Below are 15064 nucleotides of genomic sequence, written 5' to 3'. Positions count from 1 at the left end.
GTGTCGGGGGAGCTCCCAGCCTCCCTTCTTGGCGCTCTGGGTGCACCACGTGGTGAGGGAGCCCTTGCTTAGACAGTGTGTTGCCAGGACCAAGGTGGGCCTCCTCTCATCCAGTGTGCCCGCCTCGGGGAGAGACCGTGGGTTGGCAGAGCCAGCAGAGAGGGAGAATTTGGCCTTGGCAAAGCAGGACCATAGTGGGCAGGAGACCCTTCTCCAGCCCCATCCTGTGTTTCTGGGGGTCCCACCGCAGCAGGCCCAGGGGAGGGGCCTGCTAGTAGCAAGCTGGGCACAGATCCTGTCTTTTCTTTTTTCTTTCTTTTACAGTGGTATCTCCTGGCCTGGAAATCAGGCTTCTAACTTGAGGGCAGGAAGCTTGGATGCCTGAAGGGCTTTGGAAGGGGCTTGTAGTCCACTTATTCATTCATCCTGTGCGTGATCTGGTCTGGGCCTGGGGATGAGGGCAGGAAGTTACTCCTTCCCTTTTCATAGCTTCCAACTTCCTTCCTGGGCTTGGGGAGGGGGTGTCCCAGGATGTTATGAGACGATGTCCAGCCATGGGGGTGGGGGGCAGTGGTGGCAGAGCCCATCTGGGCAAGTTGGTCTGAAGAGAGGAAACAGGCAGTGTCTCCATCCCAGAGACTCATAGTGACCCCAGCAGGTTATTCTTAGGGGTGGCTTGCTCAGTGCCCCCATCACACTCTGTGCACTGTTTTCTGGCCTTACTGTTCTTGGTGCCCTGTGGTTTTGCTTAGGCATAATGAGCCTGCACTGGGGGAGGCCAATGAAGGAAGCTATACAAGGTGCTCTCTATTGATGGTGGCATTTAAAGGTGCCTTTGATGTCCATGCAGCACAGCTGGCCCAGGGCTGGATGAGCAATTTTGTCTTTGAATGAAGACAAATCCCTTGGGGCAGATGTAGTTGCAAACTGAGGGACCTTAGCCTCGAGGCTGTAGCTAAGGACAGTGGTGGGTGGGAGAGGCAACTTCTGAATTTCTTGGGAGGAAGGGGCAGGTGACAGGAAGATGAAGTGTCAAGCCAAGATTGCATCAGCTCCCAGCTACCTCTCCTGAGGCCAAGGACAACCCTTGTAGCAGTTTAGGGCCAGTAGTTAGAGGTGCCTCCTTGTCCCAGGCTCCCATGCCTGAGGATTAGAGGTTGACTTTTTTGATACCGGGATTTAACCCAGGGGCACTTTACCACTGAGTCACATCCTCAGCCCCTTTTTATTGTTATTTTTTATTTTTTTTGAGACAGAGTCTCTCTAAATTGCTTCGGGTCTCGCTAAATTGCTGAGGTTGGCCTCAAACTTGCGATCCTCCTGCCTCAGCCTTCCTAGTCACTGGGATTTTGGTACGTGTCACCACGCCCGACGGCAAGTTGACTTTTGGTTCACATCCAGCTTCCTACAACTTACCTGGTCCCAGATAACTGATTCTGGTTTCAGCAGCTCGACAGACCCTGTCCGGTCCCTCTCTGGCCTTTGTCATGATCAGCCTCTCCAAGGGGTGGAATAGAATTTCTTTCTCTATCGATTGGTAGGATTATGTGATTTTTCTTCTTCAACCTGTTGATGTGAAGGGTTATGTTAATTGGTTTTCAAATGTTGAACCAGCCTTTCACATCTCAGATAAATGCTCCTTGGTTATGGTATCTAATTCTTTTTTTTTTTTTTTATTGATTGATGGATTTGATTTGCTAACATTTGGTTGAGTTTTGCATTGATGTTCATGAAAAATATTGTTTCATCGTCATCCTTTCTTGTAATAGCTTTGGTTTTGGTGTTAGGATGACACTCGCCTTAGAAAATGAGTTAGGAAAGATCCCTTTTCCCTCTATCTTCTGAAAAGAGACTGTAAAGATTTGGTACAATTTCATCCTTCAATGTTTGGTGCCTTCACTAGGTGAAACCATCTAGTCCTGGCATTTTCTATTTGGGGAGGTAATTACCATTACTCCTCCTCCCTTATTCATGAGGGTTCCCCCCTCATGGATTCAACCAACTGAGGATTGAAAATCATAGCTGCTGGTCAGCACAGTAGTGGACCTTGGGGTTTATAGCAGTGTCCGCCTTGGGGGGCATTGAGAGGTTGTTGCCAAAGTGGCTTCCTTAGTTCTGGGGGTCAGTTATGAGGATGGTTCTTGAAGTCAACAGACCCTGAGAAGCTCCTGATCCTCGCAGTGCTAGAGGGGACCCTGTTTGGGAGTCACTCCTACAGGTGTGACTGGCTCTATCTCCTCCAAAGATTTGGTAAGCACAGAAAGTAACTGCATGAAATTCGCTCTGCTCAAATTAGCTGGTATGACTTCTGTTGTATGTAGGTGACAGATACAACGGGTTGGGAACAGCCAGTCAAGGCCATGTTAGTTGGTCTAAACAGCGTAGATTTTCTACTGGGGGCAGTGGAGATGTAGGAGAAGCCTTTAGGTAGGGAAAGAACAGAGAGGGAATGACCTGAAAGTATCTGAGCCTTAGGAAGTTCCTTATGCTACTAACCTGGGCACTTAGCCTCCTCGACACTCTAGGCTTTCTTTGCAGCATATAAATCTAGAAATAATAGCAGGAAGGACTTCCTAACAGTGGCAATAGGGACAGTTGCAGTAACCAAAACCCAGGCTCTGTATCAAGATCCAGAGAGAGCAGAGCAGGTGAAAGTCCAGACCTGGCACTCTGGGTGTCTGAATTCACTTCTAGTCTACACTACCAGTTTGCTCGAGTCCCTCTGAGCAGAAAGAAAATCCCCTTCTTTCTCCCGTCGAGTGGGAGGGGTAAGGAAGAGCGGAGAGAGGTTCTTATTCCAGGAGAGGAGAAAATGGCCTTCATCTCTGCTCTCTTATTCTTTTGGACCTTTGACTTCTTACCTATAAAACTCACGTGCCTGAAATCCCAGCTGACCTTTCGCCCCTGCAGGGCAGGAAAAGTCCAGTTCAGGAACATCTTTATTATGAAGGCCCACACCCAGGAAAGGGTGGGCCCACATAGTCTCCACCCGGAAGTTGAGGGGGCCTTTTGGCTCTGCCAATATCCTTGAACTTTAATTTTATTGTTTACATATCCCATCAGTTAAAAAAAATGTTTAACTGTCACTCTGAGATCTATTTATTTATGAATTATACACGTAGAACCTTATAAATTATACATGTGAGCTACATCCATGAATATAGATTAGTGCTTACATTATAAAAATATATGTACATTAAAATATATTATGACCATTATACGTATATCCATAAACGTAATCTATTATGTGCATTATAAAACTGTAAGTAGGAATGAAAGAACATATAATAAATATAAATGAACAATATTTAAAAGAAATTTTCATGGTGTTTCATGTAATAAAAATCCCTTTTGCTCTCACAGTAGGAGCAATGTGATTGAATAGGCTTGTTTATTTTTGAAAATTCTGGTTTTTACACTTTGTGGGACAGTGATTTGAATGTCTCATTCTAAATCTGGTTTATTTCAATATTCAGTTTTAATGGCTGTCACAGCTGAAAGGGAGGCCTCACAAAGACACCTAGATCCAGATGGACGAGGTGCATTGTGGGCTCAGCTCATTAAATCATGACATTAATTTTCAATTTTCAATTCCATCCTCCAATTATGCAAAGGTTTTGTTCAAAATTGGCTTGCAAATTTCCATCTTCTCTCATGTCAATCAGTTGTTCTTGCAAAGAAATTGGAATATGTTGCATTTTAATACTTTCAGCAAATGGATTTCAAACCCACTCAAACTCTTCATTTAGATTTTTAAGCAAATTAAAATTTTCTTTTTTTGGTTCGTTGTTTGAAGGGCAGATATGAACGATCTTGGGAATACACAAGATTTTCAGCAAAAAAAAAAAAAAAAAAAAAAATATATATATATATATATATCAAACAATGGGAATACTTTCAAACTTTATTTCCAAATGTCTTATCATATCATATTCCTTCCCCCAAAGCTTCCTCCTCCATAACTATTTAAACTTCACCTCTATCCTGATGAAAAGAGATTTCATCTTTGTAAATCTCTACTGTAGCACTCAACAGACTGAACTTACCTTTTCCTTTAGATATCATAAATGAAACTGAGTCTTTGGATTGGGAAATGCTATTTTCTTGCTGTTTCAATGCTGAAATCTTTTGGGGTCGTTTGTCCACCTCCTCCCACCACTTTTTTTTTTTTTTAAGAGGACTAACTTAGTTTGAATCAGACATTATAAACTGTGATTTCAGCAGACTGGGCCCATGTAGATGTCAATACATAACAATATGTTGAAAATCAAGCATCAGAGCGAGGGTATGGCCGTGAAGTTCTCTGCCTGGTGGAGCATACTCATCCCTTCCAGAAACCAACAAATGCAGGGGACATGACTGGCTGACAATCAAGGAGTGAGCCAAGCATGGTAATCCTAGCAAGGGAGGCTGAAGCAGGAGGATCTCAAGTTTGAGGCTAGCCTTAGCACCTTGGTGAGACTCTGAGCAAATTAATGAGACCCGCTCTCAAAAAAAAAAAAAAAAAAAGGGACTGGGGATGTGACTCAGTTGTTACATGCCCTGGGCTCAATCCCTGGTACAAAAAAAAAAAAAAAAAAAAAAATGGAGTGAGGAGGCCTGGGGTCAGGCTGTATATTAAATATTAGAAGATCTGAGTTTCTTTCTTTCTTTTGGCTAGAAATTCATATGTATTCAATCCTAAAATTTTTTTGCACAATCTGTGCAACTGTACTTGGAGATCAAATCTCTGTGGACTGAGAAGTCAACTGAGGTTGGGGTGGAGATTGCTTAAGGGTCCCATTGCGAGCAGGGTGACAGAGCCAAACTCAAGTCCTTGCCTTCCAGAGCTCCCCCCGCACCTTGACAGGGTGGGTGTGCAGGTGGTACAGAGGGAGCAGAGCAGACCCATCCTCAGAGTCTCCCAGTCTACCCACACTGCACGTGGTTCCGTGGTCCCAGGAACATCTGTTCCCTTGGGGCCCGGGGCTGGAACCCGGACATCTCCTCCGCTCTGTACTCTCTGGGGAGCAGCACTGTGTGGGTACCCAGAGCAGGTGAAGACAGGCTTCTGATGAGAATACCCTTTTCCTTTCTCACCCTCTTCCTCCCTCAGAACAGAGTTAGGCCTCTTAGACGCAGTCTGCATCACATGACCCTCTTTAGACCAAAGAATCTGTACTTGGCTTTGGGACCTAATTGGCCGATTCTTACACCCAAGAGAAAGAATAAGCTACTTAGCTCCACAAACCCCCCAGCTGGACGCGCAGCCCTGACACCCTTCATCTGGGTGCTCCAGCCTCTCACTCTCCCCAGGGAGGGAAGGTATAAGGACACTTTTGGGGACCTTAGTGCTTGTGACTTCTCATGTCTTGGAGCAGCAATGACTCAAGCTGCTGAGCCAGGGACTGAGTAGGAGAAAGGGGTCCCTGGCCAGCTGAGAGAGCTCACAGGGTGGAGGTGAGCTCACTGGGTGAACAGCCCCCCTGCTGAGCCTGAGAGACAGAGTACATGCTGTATGTGTTCCTCAAATTCAAATTCCTTTTTCTTTTTGAGCACACAGAGGGACATTTCCCAGCCTCCCTTGCAGTTAGATGTGGTCACGGATTGAGTACTGGCCAGTGGAGTGTGGCCAAAGGGATGTAAGCCATGCTACGACTGGTCTGGTTCTAGAAAAATCTGCCTTGGCTGGCTTTCTTCCCTGTCTGCTGGTAGGATGTGGAAGGCTCAGAGGAGGATGTCAAGGCCTCACCTTGGTGGGGTGGAATGGGCCTGGGTCTCTGCAGGCCTCTGAGCCGCGGAGCCACACCTCCTGCACCCTCAGGAGAAAGACATCTTTATGTGTGAAGTCACCGAGATGCTGCAGTGAGCTCAGCAGTCGTGGCAGCCTGGTGACAGTGCCTGACCTCAGATGGGAAGTCCAGTGCCTTGAGTTCTTTAGGATTTTTTTGAGATAATGTAGGAGTTAAAGATTTGGGCTCCAGGGTTGGATTCCCAATTTCCCCCATGGATTCTGGGAAAATGGATTCAAGTTTCTGAGTCTCAATTCCTCACCTGTGCACTTGTGAAGATCACGGGGTGTGTGGGCAGCACACCAAGCCCATTCCGTGAGTGGCCACTGTGATTAGATTCATTGGTCCTGATGGATTGTGAGGGAGTCCTCCAAGGCAGGGCCTAACTTTGGTTCATCTCTCTGCATTCCTGCTGGGACAGTCACGATCTCTGATGACAGCTGGCCTCTGCTCCAGATTGTGCCTGGTCTAGAGGCTGCGGAGACTCAGAGCTCTCAGCTGTAGTTTAAGGCCAGTTGGGACAGGCCAGAGAAGGATAAATCAAAATCCTCTGAGAGCGACTCAGAGGGATTCTGCCTGGGACGCAGTTCGTTGAAGGAGAAATGGCAGCATGTGAAGCACAGAAGCAGATGGTGTTAAGTCCTGAGGAAGAAAAGAGAGCTGGACATGCCCGGCTGGAGCAGGTGTCTCCTGACATTGTCAAGGTCTGGGGTAAAGTTATAAGTACCCAGGCAGTGGCAGGCATATCCCAAGACCTCCATCCCCTGGTTACTCAAACACAAATTCAAAGACTGCTGTGGAGGGATTTTGCAGAAGTAGTTAAGTCCCAAGTCAAATAACCTCAGAATATGCAGATGTCCTAGGTGGGCCTGACCTAATCAGGGGAGCTCGTAAGCATTTTTCTTTCATGTGGTAACAGAAGAGGGTGTTAGAAAGAACGGAAGCATAAAAAGGATTTAATTCAAATGTGACCCTTGGTGGATAGCCGGCAAGGATATGGAGACCTCAGTCCTACAACCTTGTAGAACCAAATTCTGCTGAATGTCCCTAGAAGTGGATCCTTCTTCACAGCCTATAAATAAGAGCCAAGCCTAGCTGACACTTAGATTTTGGCTTTTTTTCCCAAGCAGGGAACTCAGTTGAGCACACTCAGGTATCTGACCTTTGGAACTACGAGTTAATAAATTTTGATTGATTGATTGACTGATGGATGGATTGTACTTGGGATTGAACCCAGGGACTTGAGCTAGGCAAGTGCTCTACCAATGAGTTACTTCCCCAGCCCTTTTTATTTTTTATTTTGAGAGAGGATCTTGTTAAGTTGCTGAGGATGGCCTTGAACTCAAGATCCTCTTGCCTCAGCCTCCAGAGTCACTGGGACTACAGGCATGCACCATCATGCCCAGCTCTGACCCTTCTTTTTCTCTCATTCCCTGTTCCATCTTGTACCCGTGCCGAGAAGTCAAATTCCACACACTCTCCTGCAAACAGCTGTCCCCTGGGCCCAGGATGTGGTTTGCCTTTGAGGAAATGAACCTATAGGAGCCAGGCTTGTCTGGGGAGGAATGCCCTGTTCCTGTGTGTGTCAGCTGAGATCTAGAAAAGACACCATGGCTTTGGTGGGTACATCCTCCTGGACCCAGACACCTCATTCCGTGGGGGTGGCCAGAGCTGGACCCCTCTCTAGCTGGGGACCTAGGGCAGGGACCTTTCACTTTTTTCCTTTATTGTGGTAAAATGCACATGGCCTAAAACTGATTGTTCATGACATCTAGAACATTCACAATATTGTGCAACCACCACTCTATCTAGTTTCAGAACATTTTTTATCACCCCAAAAGGAAACTCTATAACCATAAAGATATCATTTTCCTTCCCCCTCCCCCAGGCCCTGGCAACTCCTAATCTATGTCCCATCTTTATGGCTTTACCTATTCTGGATATTTTATATAAATGGAGTCAGATAATATGTGGCCTTTGTGTCTTTTTTCATTTAACATAATTTCAGGTTGTTCCATGTTGTGGCGTATATCAGTAATTCCTTTTTTTTTGGTACTAGGGATTGAGCCCAGGTGTGCACAAATACTAAGCAACATCTCCCATTCCTTTAACAAAATTTTTTTTTCAATTGTAGATGGATACAATACCTTTATTTTGTTTGTTTATTTATATGTGATGCTGAGGATCGAACCCAGTGCCCCACACATACCTGGCAAGCACTCTATCACTGAGCCACAACCCCAGCACCTCAGTTCCTTTTTATTTTATTATTATTATTATTATTATTTTTTTAGAGAGAGGGAATGAGAATTTCAATATTTATTTTTCAGTTTTTGGCGGATACAACATCTTTGTTTGTATGTGGTGCTGAGGATCGAACCTGGGCAGCACGCATGCCAGGCGAGCACGCTACCACTTGAGCCACATCCCCAGCCCTTATTATTATTTTTTTAAAACTTTATTGTATCTTTTATTTTTTTTTGGAATACCTTTATTTTTATGTGGTGCTGAGGATGGAGCCCAGTGCCTCCCATGTGCCAGGCAAGTGCTCTACCACTGCACCTCACCTCCAGCCCCTCCTTTTGTTTTTATTTTGAGACAAGTTGCTTAGGGCCTCATGAAGTTGCTGAGGCTGGCCTCAAACTTGTGACCCTCCTGCCTCAGCCCCCCAAGTCTCTGGGACCACAGGCTTGCACCACTCTTCCCAGCTACTTCATTCCTTTTTATGGCTAACAATCCATTGCAAGGCCAGACCACATGTGCAGGGTCCCTTCTTGCCAGGATCTAAGATGATATCGAAATGGGGGCAGAGCAGTTGGGGAACTCGGTTGGTGGCTTCACCTCTTTGTCCTTTTGTCCTCTGTGCCTTGGGGTCTCTCACTCTAGAATATACTGTGGAGGCCCCGGGATCCAGGGAGACAGCCAGTCTCACCGCATCTCCTGATCCTTGCAACCTGATCCTGAATCCTGCCCAGTGGCTGCGGCAACATCAGACACAACTGGAGTGGACCCCTTCCAGGAGGATGCTCCTGTTTCAGGGTTCCCAACTGTGCCTGGTCAGGGTGACCCAGCTGAGTCCAGAAAAAGCTGGAGTCCATCTCTGGGAGAGTTCTGAGGTCTCCGAGGGTGGAGAGGCTGGTGGGGAGGGAGGGCATGGCCTCAGGAGTTGAGATTGCTCAGCCACCGAGCCTGGAAGGCAGGGGGAGTCGCGCCTGGCGCTGGGGGAAGCAGTAGGCCCCAAGAGATGCTTAGATCTTCACTGGTGGAGCTTATTTTCCAGAGAAATTGAATCCCACATTGTTTGTTCTCTGCTCCGCAGACGCCTCGGCGGAGGAAACCACGAGAATCTCATAGGAAGAGGCATTTGGCCCCTCGAGCCCCCTCCCCACTCACTGGTGGGAGGGTGCCAAGACTTCAGTCACTGCCACCATGCCAGCAAACCCCAAAACACAGGAATGCGATGGAGTCACCGGGGGACAGGGGGAGTGTCTAGACAGTGAGGGGGCAGCGAGCCTGTAGGTTGGTGTCGCATGGGGGTCTGCTGTTTTGAGATAAGGGCCTTGGCCTTGGAGTCCCCAGACCTCTGTGTAGATCTGGGGTTTCCCACTCTGTTCACGGAGTGGTCAGATCTGTGGCTAACCACACTCACCTGGCTACTCTGACCCTCAGCCAGACTCAGGCGAAGAGCTGAACTTGGCAGAGAGCGGAGCCACAGCTGGGGGTGGACAGAAGGAGGTGAGTCAGGGCAGAATTTTCTAGTCTCTGGGTGCCGCAGGCTGAGCTGGGAGGCACCTAGCACTCCTGACCCAGGAAAAGGCAGCCAGCCCCGCTATGGTGTCAGTTACGGGTCAAGTACCGCTCCAGGCATTCTGCACGGTTTGTTGGATTCCCCTTACTCTCTTACAGATGAGGAAACCAAGGAAGGTGATTCACCTGGAGTAACAGGTACTAAAGGCAGAGGCTGGGCAGAGGGCCGCAGTCCCCAAACGCCGTGTTCTTTCTCCATCAGACTTGTTCTCTGGTGGGATCACAGCTGGGATCATGGTTGCAATGGACCCGGTATAAATCTACCATTTCACAGATGGAGAAATGGAGGCTCAGAATAAGACTGGGGAGCAGTTTGTCCCCAGTCACCCAGGCAGACAGCAGATCCATTCCTCATGCTTTCTGGTCATTTGGCCCACATAGGATCCCTGAAGCCAAGGTTGTCTTTGGTGTCCAGGGGACAGAATCTCCTTTCTCTGCCCAATTTCACACAGCCTATCTATTGGTCTGATCCTGCTTCTGGAGAGACTGTAGATGCTTAGTGCACATTATTATGGCAATTCCAGGTCCTGCTGGGAGGGTTGGGAGTGCCATGCTTATTTGTCTTACCAGCCTTGTGTCACCTGTAATGGGTGGCCCCATTCTGTGGAAGGAGAGAGGGAGGAAAAGAGTCTTATTGGGCTCAGATGCTGTCATCTTAACCTGATCAGTTGATATAGGGAGGGTTTCCTGGAGAGCAGTCAATGTGCTAGGTGCAGAACGTTGAAAATAATGTCCTCATGCTTGACAAGGTCACAGTTGGTAGGGGAGGCAGATCTGCAGCTGTCAGTGACTATTGCTCTAATGAAGGATGTGTGGGGTGCAGCGAGTGTGTGGGGCAGTCACGTTAGGCTCTCTAGAGGAGGCAGGGCTGAGCTGAGACCAGAAGGGTTATCTGCCAAGTAGACAAAAGCAGAGGTCATTGGATTTAGAAAGTCAGTCAGTTGCAAGTACAAAGGAGTGGACATGTGCCAGGGGAATTTGGAACACAAGAAAGGTTGGAGCCATGTTGCCTATAATCCCAGTGACTAAGGAGGCTGAGGTAGGATGATTGCAAGTTCGAGGCCAGCCTGGGCAATTTAGCAAGACCTTGACTCAAAATAAAATTTTAAAAAAGGGCTGAGAATGCAGCTCAGTGGTAGGGCACTTGCCAAGTACCTGCAAAGCCCTAGGTTCGACTCCCCAGTGGAGGGGGAAAGAAATGGTTGGAGAGCACGAGGTGGGAGGGTGGTAATGACGGCATGGGCTGTCAGGTTGGTTAGTGGATGATGCTGGATGTTGAAAGTGTTTATTCCATACGCAGGGGTTTGGACCTCACCCTCAGGGGAGTGGGGAGGTGCGAGAGATGTCAAGCGAGGGACAGAGAAACTAGATCTGTGGTTTGGAAAGTTCATCTGGGCTGCACTGGGAGCTCCTGATAGAGGGGGAGGACAGCCAGGGCGCTGATGCAGTGATGGGGTGAGACAGGGGTGAGCTGGGGGAGGCCCCTAATGCTGGGCCCTGAGAGGACAGAGAAGTACAGGACCAAGGTTTGTGACTGGCTAGTTTAGGAGGTGAGGAGAGGGAATTGCCTTCTGGGTGGGTGTCTGTGTAAATGGGGTGCCATTCATCCCAGCAGGGAAACTGGAGGTATGGGTCTGAGCGTGGGGCTGGGGATTTGTACGGTAAGTTTGAGGGCCTGATGATTTGGGGTGCTCCTGGGACCTCCAAAGTGGGAGATCTGGGTGGCAGTTGATATAAAGATCTGGACACCAGAGGAAAAGTGAGGGCTGGAGTTAGGGCTGAGGGTCATCACCCCAAACCAAATGCAGAGGAGAGTTAAAGCACACAGAATGCTCTGGAAGCTGCAGAGGATGATTCTGGCAGCCAGCCAGTGCCCTGTGCATATTCCGTTGGCATTTGGCATTCCCCCCAAGGCTCCTGCCTGCACCTCGGCGACACTGTCAGAGGCGCTCTCTGCAGCAGGGGTGTGAGCTGGCCTGTCCAGGGGAAGATCAGGGGTGCCATGGACTCGATGCCCCAGGAGCAGCCTTCAACCAGTGCCAGGTGAGACCTGGACAACAAAGACCACATCCTCCTCTCCGTCTGGACAGAGTGTTCGTCACAGTCTCCCAGAGGTCCCCACCTCCCACTTTGCCAGCCTCACTGTGGTCACGCAGCCTCACTGCTGCTCCCTTTAGTTTTCCCAAGCTCCTTCCTCTCACGTGACGCATGCTGTTCTCTTTGCTTACATTGCTCCTTCTAGAGGCCCCGTCCCCATGTGGACACAGGCCTGGTTAACGCCCCCCATCTTTGTCTCTTCCCCCCTCCCTCCCACTGCACCTCCTTCTCTTTCTCCTCCTTGTCCTTCAACTGAACCATCCTCTCCCTTGCAGGCTCTCCAGCCGAGCCAGTTGGGCCCTAGTATTCTATTCTCCCATGGATTTCTTTTTTGCTCCTTTAGTTATAGGCTTATAGAATGAATATATATATTCTGTACTGGGGATTGAACCCAGGGTGTCACTCATGCTAGGCAAGTGCTCTACCACCGAGGTACATCTCAGCTCTGGAATGATTTAAATAATACTTAGATGAGTGTTTTTCCCAAAATTATCTCATTGTGAGTCACACTAAGAAATACATGTTATGATTTTTTGGGATTGGCTAACTTCACTTAGCATTATATTCTCCAACTCCATCCATTTACCTGCAAATGCCATGATTTTATTCTCTCTTAATGCCTAATAATATTCCACTGTATATATATACCACATTTTCTTTATCGATTCATCTCTTGAAGGGCATCTAGGTTGGTTCCATAGTTTAGCTATTGTGAATTGTGCTGCTGTAAACATTGATGTGGCTGTGTCCCTGCAGTATGCTGTTTTTAAGTCCTTTGGGTATAGACCAAGGAGAGGGATAGATGGGTCAAATTGTGGTTCCATTCCCAGTTTTCCAAGAATTCTCCATACTGCTTTCGATATTGGCTGCACCAATTTGCAGTACCACTAGCAATGTATGAGTGTGCCTTTTCCCCAACATCCTCACCAACACTTATTATTGTTTGTATTCTTAATAGCTGCCATTCTGACTGGAGTGAGATGAAACCTTAGAATAGTTTTGATTTGCATTTATCTAATTGCTAGAGATGTTGAGCATTTTTTCATACATTTGTTGATTGATTATATAAGGAGAGATGGGAAGGGAGGGGGCATAGGGGGTAGGAAAGATGGTGGAAGAGATGGACATCATTACCCTAAGTATGTGTATGAAAACATGAATGGTATGACTCTACTTTGTGTACCACCAGAGATATGAAAAATTGTGCTCTATATGTACTATGAATTGTAATGCATTCTGCTGTCATATATAACAAATTAAAAATATATGTATAAAGAAAAAAATTTTTAAAGAATTTTTAAAAATAAGCAACATTGCCCCACCCCCACTCCCACCCCCCAAAAAGAAAAGAAATACATGTTATGCAGGGACCTAGTTCACCTAACACATCTATAACTGGGTGCTCACCCTTATTGGGTGGGATATGCTGATCTTTGCTGATCCATTTTGTTTGCATTTAAAAAAAAAAAAAAAAAAAACGCTGGCTGTGACTCACTGCCTGCATGGCAGGTGGGCCATTTAAAAATGGTCTAGACGGTAGGCTGGATGGCTGCAAACTCAGAAGAGCAGGGACATGATCCACTTTTACTCACTGCTGTATGCCCAGGGCGCAGCACGGTGGCTGGCACACAGATAGGCGCTCAGTCTGTGTTTGTTGAATGACCGTAGGATACGCACACAGGCGAATGAATAAGTGAATGAATTGCCTGCCCCACCCAGACAGGAAAGTGTGGCTTTGATCAGATTCTTCTGTTACTGAAAAGAAACCAGCCCACTTCCTGTGGCTTTGATCTGCAGCCTGAATTCTCAACTGCCCTGTCTTAGGCAATGGCTCTGGCAGCTCATTTCCGGCTTTCTGACCGCCTTATCTCTCTCCCCAAATACTCCTCAACTTTCTCTTTCCAGCTGAGCAGGCTCCACACCCACCAGTTCTTCCTCTCCACATCTTTGGCACAGGGTAGGGTTGACCTGTGGGGTTAAGTACTTCCCAGATCCCAGCCCTCTGGGGTGTAGGGCCTCGTGGGTCCCCATGTTCCTAGAGGGGAGGTACTGGGACTGGGCTTTGGTCCAAGTCCTGCTGATGGTCTTTGAGTAGGAAGGGGAAAGTAGACGTTGATGAAATAACCATGCAATGTGTAATTACAGCCTGGGAAAGAGGCTATAAAGGAGAAGATGACATTGCTTTGAGACCTGCCTCTGGGGCATCATTCCCTGGTTAATCCAAGACTTGAAGACAATGGGAATTAGCCAGGCAAAGATGTGAAGGAGAAAGGGCTTGCAGGTTGTAAGTACCAAGGTCCTGAGGTAGGTGCAATAGTGGTCCATTTGAGGATCTGAAGAAAAGTCATTGCAGCTGGTGCATGAAGAATAAAGGGCTTACATCAATGAGGCTGGAGAGGTGGCCAAGGACCAGGCCTGTGCATCAGGTTAGACAGTTTGGATTTATCCCAGAGCAGTGGGAAGTAACAGAACATTTGAAGAGTATGACGGCTTGGTGTTTCGAAAGATCCTGTGGTCATAGTGTGGCTAAAGGACCGGAGAGGAGGTCAAATGAGGAAGCCAGGAGCCCAGTTTCAAGGCTGTGGCAGCTTTGAGGAGGAATAGCTTTAGGGTGGTGGTGGTGGTGATGGCACATGACTGGCTTTGAGGAATACTGTGCTCACTAGGTAATTTATTTCTTTGGCACTTTTAAACCCTCACACAAAGTCTGCTCTGCTCTAAGTGCCAGGGAGCCAGAGAGCCTGGCTGGACTCCACTGACCGTCTTCCTGGGCAGATCATTTGGAGGCAGGACGGCCAGGTTGAAAGTGCCAAACCCTCAGGGAGCTTCAGGTGGCACATACCCAAGCACATGCCCAGCGAGATGGGCACCTTCCGTGGATGCCCTCCTGCAAATGCCATTGAGCTTCAGGCTTCAGCAGAGGGGACGGGGACCCTGGGGAAGGCTCCAGTACGATCACTAACTGCCGCCCTCACTCACAGGGCTGCAGGGATCTTCCCTGAATCCACGGGGGACAGCAGAGGCCCAGCAAAGGCCTTTCCTCTGGGGTAGTAGGGCTGAGGTGTGAGAGCGCCCGGGGCCTCCCTGAGCCCCCTCAGCTGGAGAGAATGGCATCCAGCCTCTTTCTCCTCTTCCTGCCTCTGAGTCAAGTTCCTTGGAAATGCATTCCTCTGTAACCTGCTTACTCATGGCGTCTCCACCCTCCACCTGAGGCCTGCACCGTTCCCTGGGGGAGGGAGTCTTGGAGGAGCCCTGAGGTCCTCCGTGAGCAAGCTGACAACCTCCTGTTCCCAAGTGAGGCCTGGATCTCCCCTTCTCAAGGGCAGGGGGATTTCTTGGCTTTGGGACTGGGGCTCCTACAAGGCTGTGCAGAGCATATCCCACCAAGA

Source organism: Marmota flaviventris, chromosome 17, assembly GCF_047511675.1.
Source record: "Marmota flaviventris isolate mMarFla1 chromosome 17, mMarFla1.hap1, whole genome shotgun sequence".
Taxonomy (NCBI): domain Eukaryota; kingdom Metazoa; phylum Chordata; class Mammalia; order Rodentia; family Sciuridae; genus Marmota; species Marmota flaviventris.
The sequence above is the reverse complement of the archived record's forward strand: the minus strand, read 5'-3'. Positions refer to the sequence as shown.